This window comes from Tachyglossus aculeatus, chromosome 9 (assembly GCF_015852505.1).
Source record: "Tachyglossus aculeatus isolate mTacAcu1 chromosome 9, mTacAcu1.pri, whole genome shotgun sequence".
In the NCBI taxonomy this organism is placed as follows: Eukaryota; Metazoa; Chordata; class Mammalia; order Monotremata; family Tachyglossidae; genus Tachyglossus; species Tachyglossus aculeatus.
The window spans coordinates 37,324,351-37,331,602 of NC_052074.1; the positions used below are offsets into that span (position 1 = coordinate 37,324,351).

At 51.4% G+C, this 7,252-nt stretch overlaps 1 non-coding gene across 1 annotated transcript; it reads right to left on the reverse strand.

Moving 5' to 3' along the window:
• Positions 1 to 6,027: 6,027 nt before the first annotated feature.
• Positions 6,028 to 6,164, reverse strand: LOC119932615. Its single transcript, XR_005452361.1, has one exon. It is a non-coding gene; the product is annotated as a small nucleolar RNA SNORA7 (small nucleolar RNA).
• Positions 6,165 to 7,252: the final 1,088 nt, after the last annotated feature.

A 7,252-nucleotide genomic window follows, 5' to 3' on the forward strand; every position in this document is an offset into this window, starting at 1 on the left:
CTCCGCCGGGGAGCTGGGCGGGGACACAGAGAAGGACGCAGATAAATAAATAATGAGGGCATTTGTTAAGCGCTTACTATGCGCAGGGCACTGTTCTAAGCGCTGGAGCACTGTTCTAAGCAGATCATCATCAATCGTATTTATTGAGCGCTTACTGTGTGCAGAGCACTGTACTAAGCAGATGGACAGAGACGGAGCGGGCCGCGCCCAGGTGGAGACGTTGGGAATGGGGGTGGTGGGGGGGGGGGGGGGAAGAGAGACAGAGAGACAGACACCTAGGCAGGGCGCTCTGGGCCCGTCCAGGCCCGTCCGCCCCCCGGACCCCCGCCACGCTGGACGGTCTTTGGGATGGAGACCCTCGAGGAAAGGGTTAAGGTCCCGAGCGTGTCGCAGACCCCCGGAGGGGGCGGGGGGAGGGGGAGAACCGGGGACGATGGGGTGTGTGTCTGTGTGTTGGGGGAGGGGCTGGGGTGCAAGACCCCCGCGGGCTGGAGACTACAGATCATCCCCCTCCCACCGCCACCCTCTCCCCCGAAACTCGGGCCTTGTGAGAAGCATCATGGCTTAGCGGAAACAGCACGGGTCCGGGACTCAGAAGGTGGTGGGTTCTAATCCGGACTCCTCCACTTGTCAGCTGTGTGACCTTGGGCAAGTCGTTTCACTTCTCTGGGCCTCAGTGACCTCGGCTGTGAAATGGGGACCGAGACTGTGAGCCCCACGTGGGACAGGGATTGTGTCCAACCTGATTTGCTTGTATAATAATGATAGTATTTGCTAGGCGCTTACTATGTGCTACACACTCTACTAAGAGCTGGGTGCATACAAGGTCATCAGGTTGTCCCATGTGGGGCTCACAGTCATCATCCCCATTTTACCGATGAGGTAATTGAGGCACAGAGAAGTCAAGTGACTTGCCCAAAGTCGCACAACTGACAAGTGGCGGAGCTGGGATTAGAACCCACGACCTCTGACTCCCAAACCATTAAACCTCGCCGCTTCTCTTGTACCCACTCCAGCACTTAGTAGAGTGCCTGGCACATAGTAAGCGCTTAACAAATACCATTATCATCATCATCATCATCATTAATAATTATAATAACAATAATTATTAACCATTTCCCTGCCGGGCTGACCACAAGCGGCAGGAGCCGGAAACTCCCAAGGGGCCGCTCCATCGCGGGCTCCTACAACGTTCTGTATTCCAGGGAGGGGTTCTGAGCTCCAAGGAGGCGTTCCCAACTCCAGCGCGGCATTCCCAACTCCAGGGCGGCCGACTGGAGCTCCAAAGTAGCGCTCGAAGCTCCGCGGTGCAAAGGGAGCCCCGGGGCTGGGCCTCGGTTGGACCTTGGCGCTTAGAACAGTGCTTTGCACATAGTAAACGCTCAACAAATGCCATTATTATTATCGGCTGGGAGTTGAGTGGGGAGCTGGGTTGGCTCCGAGCACAAGGCATCATAAATAAATTTATTTATTTTACTTGTACCTACCTATCCTATTTATTTTATTTTGTTAGTATTTCTTCTTTGTCTCCCCCTAATAGACTGTGAGCCCACTGTTGGGTAGGGACTGTCTCTATTTGTTGCCAATTTGTACTTCCCAAGCGCTTAGTACAGTGCTCTGCACATAGTAAGCGCTCAATAAATACGATTGATGATGATGGAGCGGTGACCCCGAGAGGTCCGGGGGGAGGGCGACGTCTCCCCCTTCTCCTCTCTCCCTGCTCCCCCGCCCCAAGCCCGTCTGCGCTCCATTCATTCATTCATTCAATCTTATTTATAGAGCACGGGCCTGGGAATCAGAAGGCCCTGGGTTCTAATCCCACGGGCCTTCCCAAACTGAACTTCCCTCCCCATCCCCCCCCCCCGCCTTACCTCCTTCCCCTCTCCACAGCGCCTGTATATATGTATATATGTTTGTACGTATTTCACCTTGTAACCTCCCCAGCGCTTAGAACAGTGCTTTGCACATAGTAAGCGCTTAATAAATACTATTATTATTATTATTTATTACTCTATTTATTTTACTTGTACATATTTATTCTATTTATTTTATTTTGTTAATATGTTTTGTTTTGTTGTCTGTCTTCCCCTTCTAGACTGTGAGCCAGCTGTTGGGTAGGGACCGTCTCTATATATAGGTTGCCAACTTGTACTTCCCAAGCGCTTAGTACAGTGCTCTGCACGCAGTAAGCCCTCAATAAATACGATTGAATGAATGAATAAACTCCCTTTCCCTCGGTTCCTCCTCCTTTCTGCTTCACCTCGACTCGCTCCCTTTGTTCCCCCCACCCCGTCCCCACAGCACTTATATATGTATATATGTATATGTTGCCGACTTGTACTTCCCAAGCGCTAAGTCCAGTGCTGTGCACACAGTAAGCGCTCAATAAATACGATTGAATGAATATCTATAATTCTATTTATTTATATTGATGCCTGTTTACTTGTTTTTATATCTGTCTCCCCCTAGCCTCCCCCCCGCACCCGACTGTAAGCCTTTTGTGGGCAGGGATTGTCTCTATTGCTGTTTTGTACCTTCCAAGCGCTTAGTACATTGCTCCACACACAGTAAGCACTCAATAAATACGATTGAATGAATGAATCCCGGCTCCTCCACTTGTCCGCTGTATGACCTTGGGGCCTCAGTTACCTCATCTGTAAAATGGGAATTAAGACAGCGACCCCCGGCAGGGGACATGGACTGTGCCCAACCTAATTATCTTGCATCTACCCAGCGCTTAGTATATAGTAAGCCCTTAACGACTACCATAAAAACAAAAACAAAACAGCTGGCGGCTGGGCCTCACTTTAGGGTTGTCTGCGTGCTTGTGCCTGCTCCTGCACATGTCCAGGTCCCCATCCGGCCCACAGGAACGTAAACAAATACCGCAATCCTTCTCCTCCTCGTTAGTGGAGAAGCAGCGTGGCTCAGTGGAAAGAGCGTGAGTTTAGGAGTCAGAGGAGGTGGGTTCTAATCCCGCCTCCACCACTTGTCTGCTGTGTGACCTTGGGCAAGCCACTTGACTTCTCTGTGCCTCAGTTTCCTCATCTGTAAAATGGGAATTAAGACTGTGAACCCCACATGGGACAACCTGATCACCTTGTAACAACAACAACAATAATAATAATAATAATAACAACAACAACAATAATAATAATGGCATTTGTTAAGCGCTTACTATGTGCAAAGCACTGTTCTAAGCGCTGGGGGGGAATACAAGGTGATCAGGTTGTCCCATGTGGGGCTCACAGTCTTAACCCCCATTTTACGGATGAGGTAACGGAGGCTCAGAGGAGTTAAGTGACTTGCCCAAGGTCACACAGCGGACATGTGGCACAGTAAACTCTCAATAAATGCGATTGATTGAATGTGGCAGAGTGGGGATTAGAACCCACGACCTCTGACTCCCAAGCTCTTTCCACTGAGCAATGCTTTGCTTGTATCTACGCTAGCGCTTAGAACAGTGCTCGGCACACAGTAAGCGCTTAAAACACCATCATTTATTTATTTTTTATTTTTTAGAATGAGCTCGACACCTCCCACCGGCCCGACGGCAGGGGAATCATCCCCCGCTGCGGCCTAGCGAAGTGCACGAGCGCCCCCTTCTGGCCTAGACGGGAACTGCTCCCCCGCTGCCGGGAATGGGGGGCGGCCAATCAATCGCCCTGATGGGCTAAAGATCACTTTACTGCGGGATGAGTGCGCAGTTAGCAGCGATTGAGCCAGGCCGGGTCTGAGTGGAAAAGTCCAAATAGATTTTTAATAACGGAAAGTAATAAGTTCAAGGGAATCTTTATCTTTATCCGTTTAATCGACTTGCAGTCGAAGAGCGTAGTTTAAAATACCGCAGCTCTCGCCTATTAAGCTGACACAGACCTTCTTCGGGACATTATCATCGTTACCTCCGGAGCCAGATTAAAGTCTACCGGTCGGAGCTCAAGGGAATTCCGGAAGCGTTAGTTAAGGATAAATTTAGGGGGAGGCAACCGTGCTGCTCCAGATGATCGGGCGATTTTATCATGCGATTTTTCAATGACAAATGAAGCACTTAGCGGTGCGTCGCACTGAGCTACGCGCTGGGGAGAGTATGTGATCGTCGATTTAGAAAATATCCCAGGCCCCTGGCCTCTCAGAACAGCGTATCTCTTCCTCCCTTCCTCCCCGCCCCTGAGATTGGGGGTGGGGGCAGAGGTCAGACCCACTTTTACAATTGTTAGAGCGTTGGGGTTGGGAATCAATTGTGGAATGTTGGGAATGAGAGGATGCGGAATCACTGTATTGACTGAGGAAGGCTGGGGATTGTGGGACGGGAACCCTTAGTAAGGAAAGTTGGGAAAGGGGGTGGGGTGGAAGATGAAATCCACTGTAATGATCGTTAGATGGTTTAGGCCAATAGAAGGCCCATCCCAGCTAGAGTTCCCACGGAGCACCGAAGCATGGAGGTACAATCCTGCCTCATAATAATAACAATAATAGTAATAATAACTGTGGTTTTGGTTAAGCGCTTACTATATGTCAGGCACTGTACTAAGCACTGGGGTAGATACAGTATAATTGGGTTGGACACAGTCCCTGTTCCATGTAGGGTTCACAGTCTTAATCCCCATTTTACAGATGAGGAAACCGAAGCACAGAGAAGTGAAATGACTTGCTTAAGGTCACACAGCAGACAAGTGGAGGAGCCGGTACTAGAACCCAGGTCTTCTGACTCCCGACCCGAGCTCTTTCCACTAGGCCACTATGCTTTCCGTGGCTGTTGGGCTCAGGTTGCGAATGGGAGGTGATAGTGGTGGACAGAGATGGTGCATCCTCCTGCTGGAGCACTCTCCCGAGAACTCAGTACAGGGCCCAGGCCTCAATAGGCCCTCAGTACATAGCACTGTCTCATCATTTGTACTTGCAATCCCAAGACAAGGTGGTCGGTCCTGCAGGACTGGGAAAATGAAGTGTGAGGAAAGGAAGAAGGGAATGGGAGAAGGAGAGAGGGAGAAAGGGTGAGAAGAGAGAGAGGAAGGGAGAGAAAGGAGAGAAGGAGGAATAAGAAGATAGAACAATAGCTTCACCCCCACAGCTGGAGCTCCGGAGGACACTGGCACCATCACCCAAAAAGCTGGAGCTCTGGGGGATCCTGGCACCATTAGCCCAGCAGCTGGAGTCCCAGGGGTGAAAGGTGCCATCAACCCACAGGTGGTACCTCTGGGCTGAGCCTCTTAGCTAGGGATCCCCAGATCCAGATGAAGCAGTGGGGAGAGCTTTCTGAAAATAATTCACAAATAGAGAAATGGAGCTGGAACAGTATTACATTTTCAAATTTTCAGCCTCCCATGGGGAGGTGCGAAAGCGATGAGTTTGCTCTCCCTTTCCCTGCTACCTGCCCTTTGGACTCCACCGGCCAGTGCCCTACTGTCCTGCTTCCTAGCTGCCTTGATGCTTTGCTAAACTGCTGCCCTGCTGACCTGTTGCCCTACTGTCCTGCTCCCTTGCTGTCTTGCTACACTTCTGACCTACTTCCCTGTCCCTCTGCTGGCCTGCTGCCCAGGCGTCCTGTTCTTTGGCCGCCTTACTGCCCTGCTGCTCTGGTGCCCTGCTGCCCTGGTACTCTGTTGTCCAGTTTTTCTGCTGCCCTGGGGCCCCGCTGGCCTGATGCCCTGGAAAGGTGCCACCTTCCCACGCTGGGCTGTGGCGCAGTGAGCCCATCCTTGCTGGGCTCTGGCAGGTAGGCCATGCCTATCCCAACCCAGGTCTCTGCTGCCACGTGCAGCCTCGACCTGGCCCCACGCCTTCCCTGCACAGCCACGGGCCGTCTTGTCTCATGCCGCCGAATCATCTCCGACCTATAGCGATGCCTTGGACACTTCTCTCTCCGAAGGCCCCACCTCCATCTGCAATCGCTCCAGTAGTGGATCCAGAGTTTTCTTGGTTAAAAATCCAGAAGTGGTTGACCAATGCCTCCTTCCACGTGGTAAACTTGATTCTCCACCCTCCACTCTCTCCCATGCCGCTGCTGCCCAGCACAGGGGAGTTTTGACTTGTAGCAGATTGCCTTCCACTCACTAGCCACTGCCCAAGCTAGAAATGGAATGGTATGCCTTTGCTTGACTCTCCCTCCCATAGTCAAAACTGGTAGAGTACTGGAAACTCTCCAGCTATGACCCTGAGAAGGGCCAAGGGCCTTACCAGGAAAGAAAGCCCGCCCAGCCTGGCCCAGTCCAATCCAGCCCGTCTCAGGCCACCCCAGCCCGCTCCGTGCTTGCCCGACTAGCCCCAGAGGATGGGCTGACCTGACTCCAAGCCCAAGGAAGGGGTTTGCACACCCAAAGGACTTCGATATCCTCCCGACCCACAGGAGGGAGACCACGCCTTGCTGGTTGTTACAATTAATCAGGAAAGTTCTGGGGCAATTTCATGGGAAATTGGCTCTACTCAAATCAAGAACAGCACTCACCCGACAGACTGTAGTGATCTAGTTGTGGGATTTAGACGATTTTGATGATTCTGACGATTTTGACACCTGTCTGCATGTTTTCTTTTGTTGTCTGTCTCCCTTCTAGACTGTGAGCCCATTGCTGGCTAGGGACCGTCTCTACATGTTGCCAACTTGTACCTCCCAAGCGCTTAGTACAGTGCTCTGCACACAGTAAGTGCTCAATAAATATGATTGAATAAATGAATTTAGAGGGTGCTTACTATGTGTCAAGCACTGTCCTGAGAGCTGGGGTAGATAGAAGAACAATGCAGTCCCTATCCCACACCAGGCTCACTGTCTAAGAGGGAGGGAAGAAAGGAGGGAGGGAGAGCAGGAATCTTATCCTCATTCTATGGATGAGGAAACCGACGCCCAGAGAGGTTAAGTGACTTGTCTAAGGTCACACAGCAGTCCAGGGCCAGAGCTAGGACAAGAAGCCATATCTCCCGACACATTCCTGTTCTCTTTCCTCTAGTCTTCAGTGCCTCCTGCCTTTCCCTACCTTGACACTGTCAGGACAAGCTACTCAGATGCTGGGTTCCACACTGGACACCCTGATAGCCTCTAAAATCCAGTCACCCACCGAAGCTCTAGATCAGAGTGGTCGGCACTGTACTATGCCAGGGCTCCATTTTAACTTCTTCGTCTTGTTTTGGGAAGGAGATGCAGTGTGGCTCAGTGGAAAGAGCCCGGGCTTTGGAGTCAGAGGTAATGGGTTCAAACCCCATCTCCGCCAATTGTCAGCTGTGTGACTTTGGGCAAGTCCCTTCACTTCTCTGTGCCTCA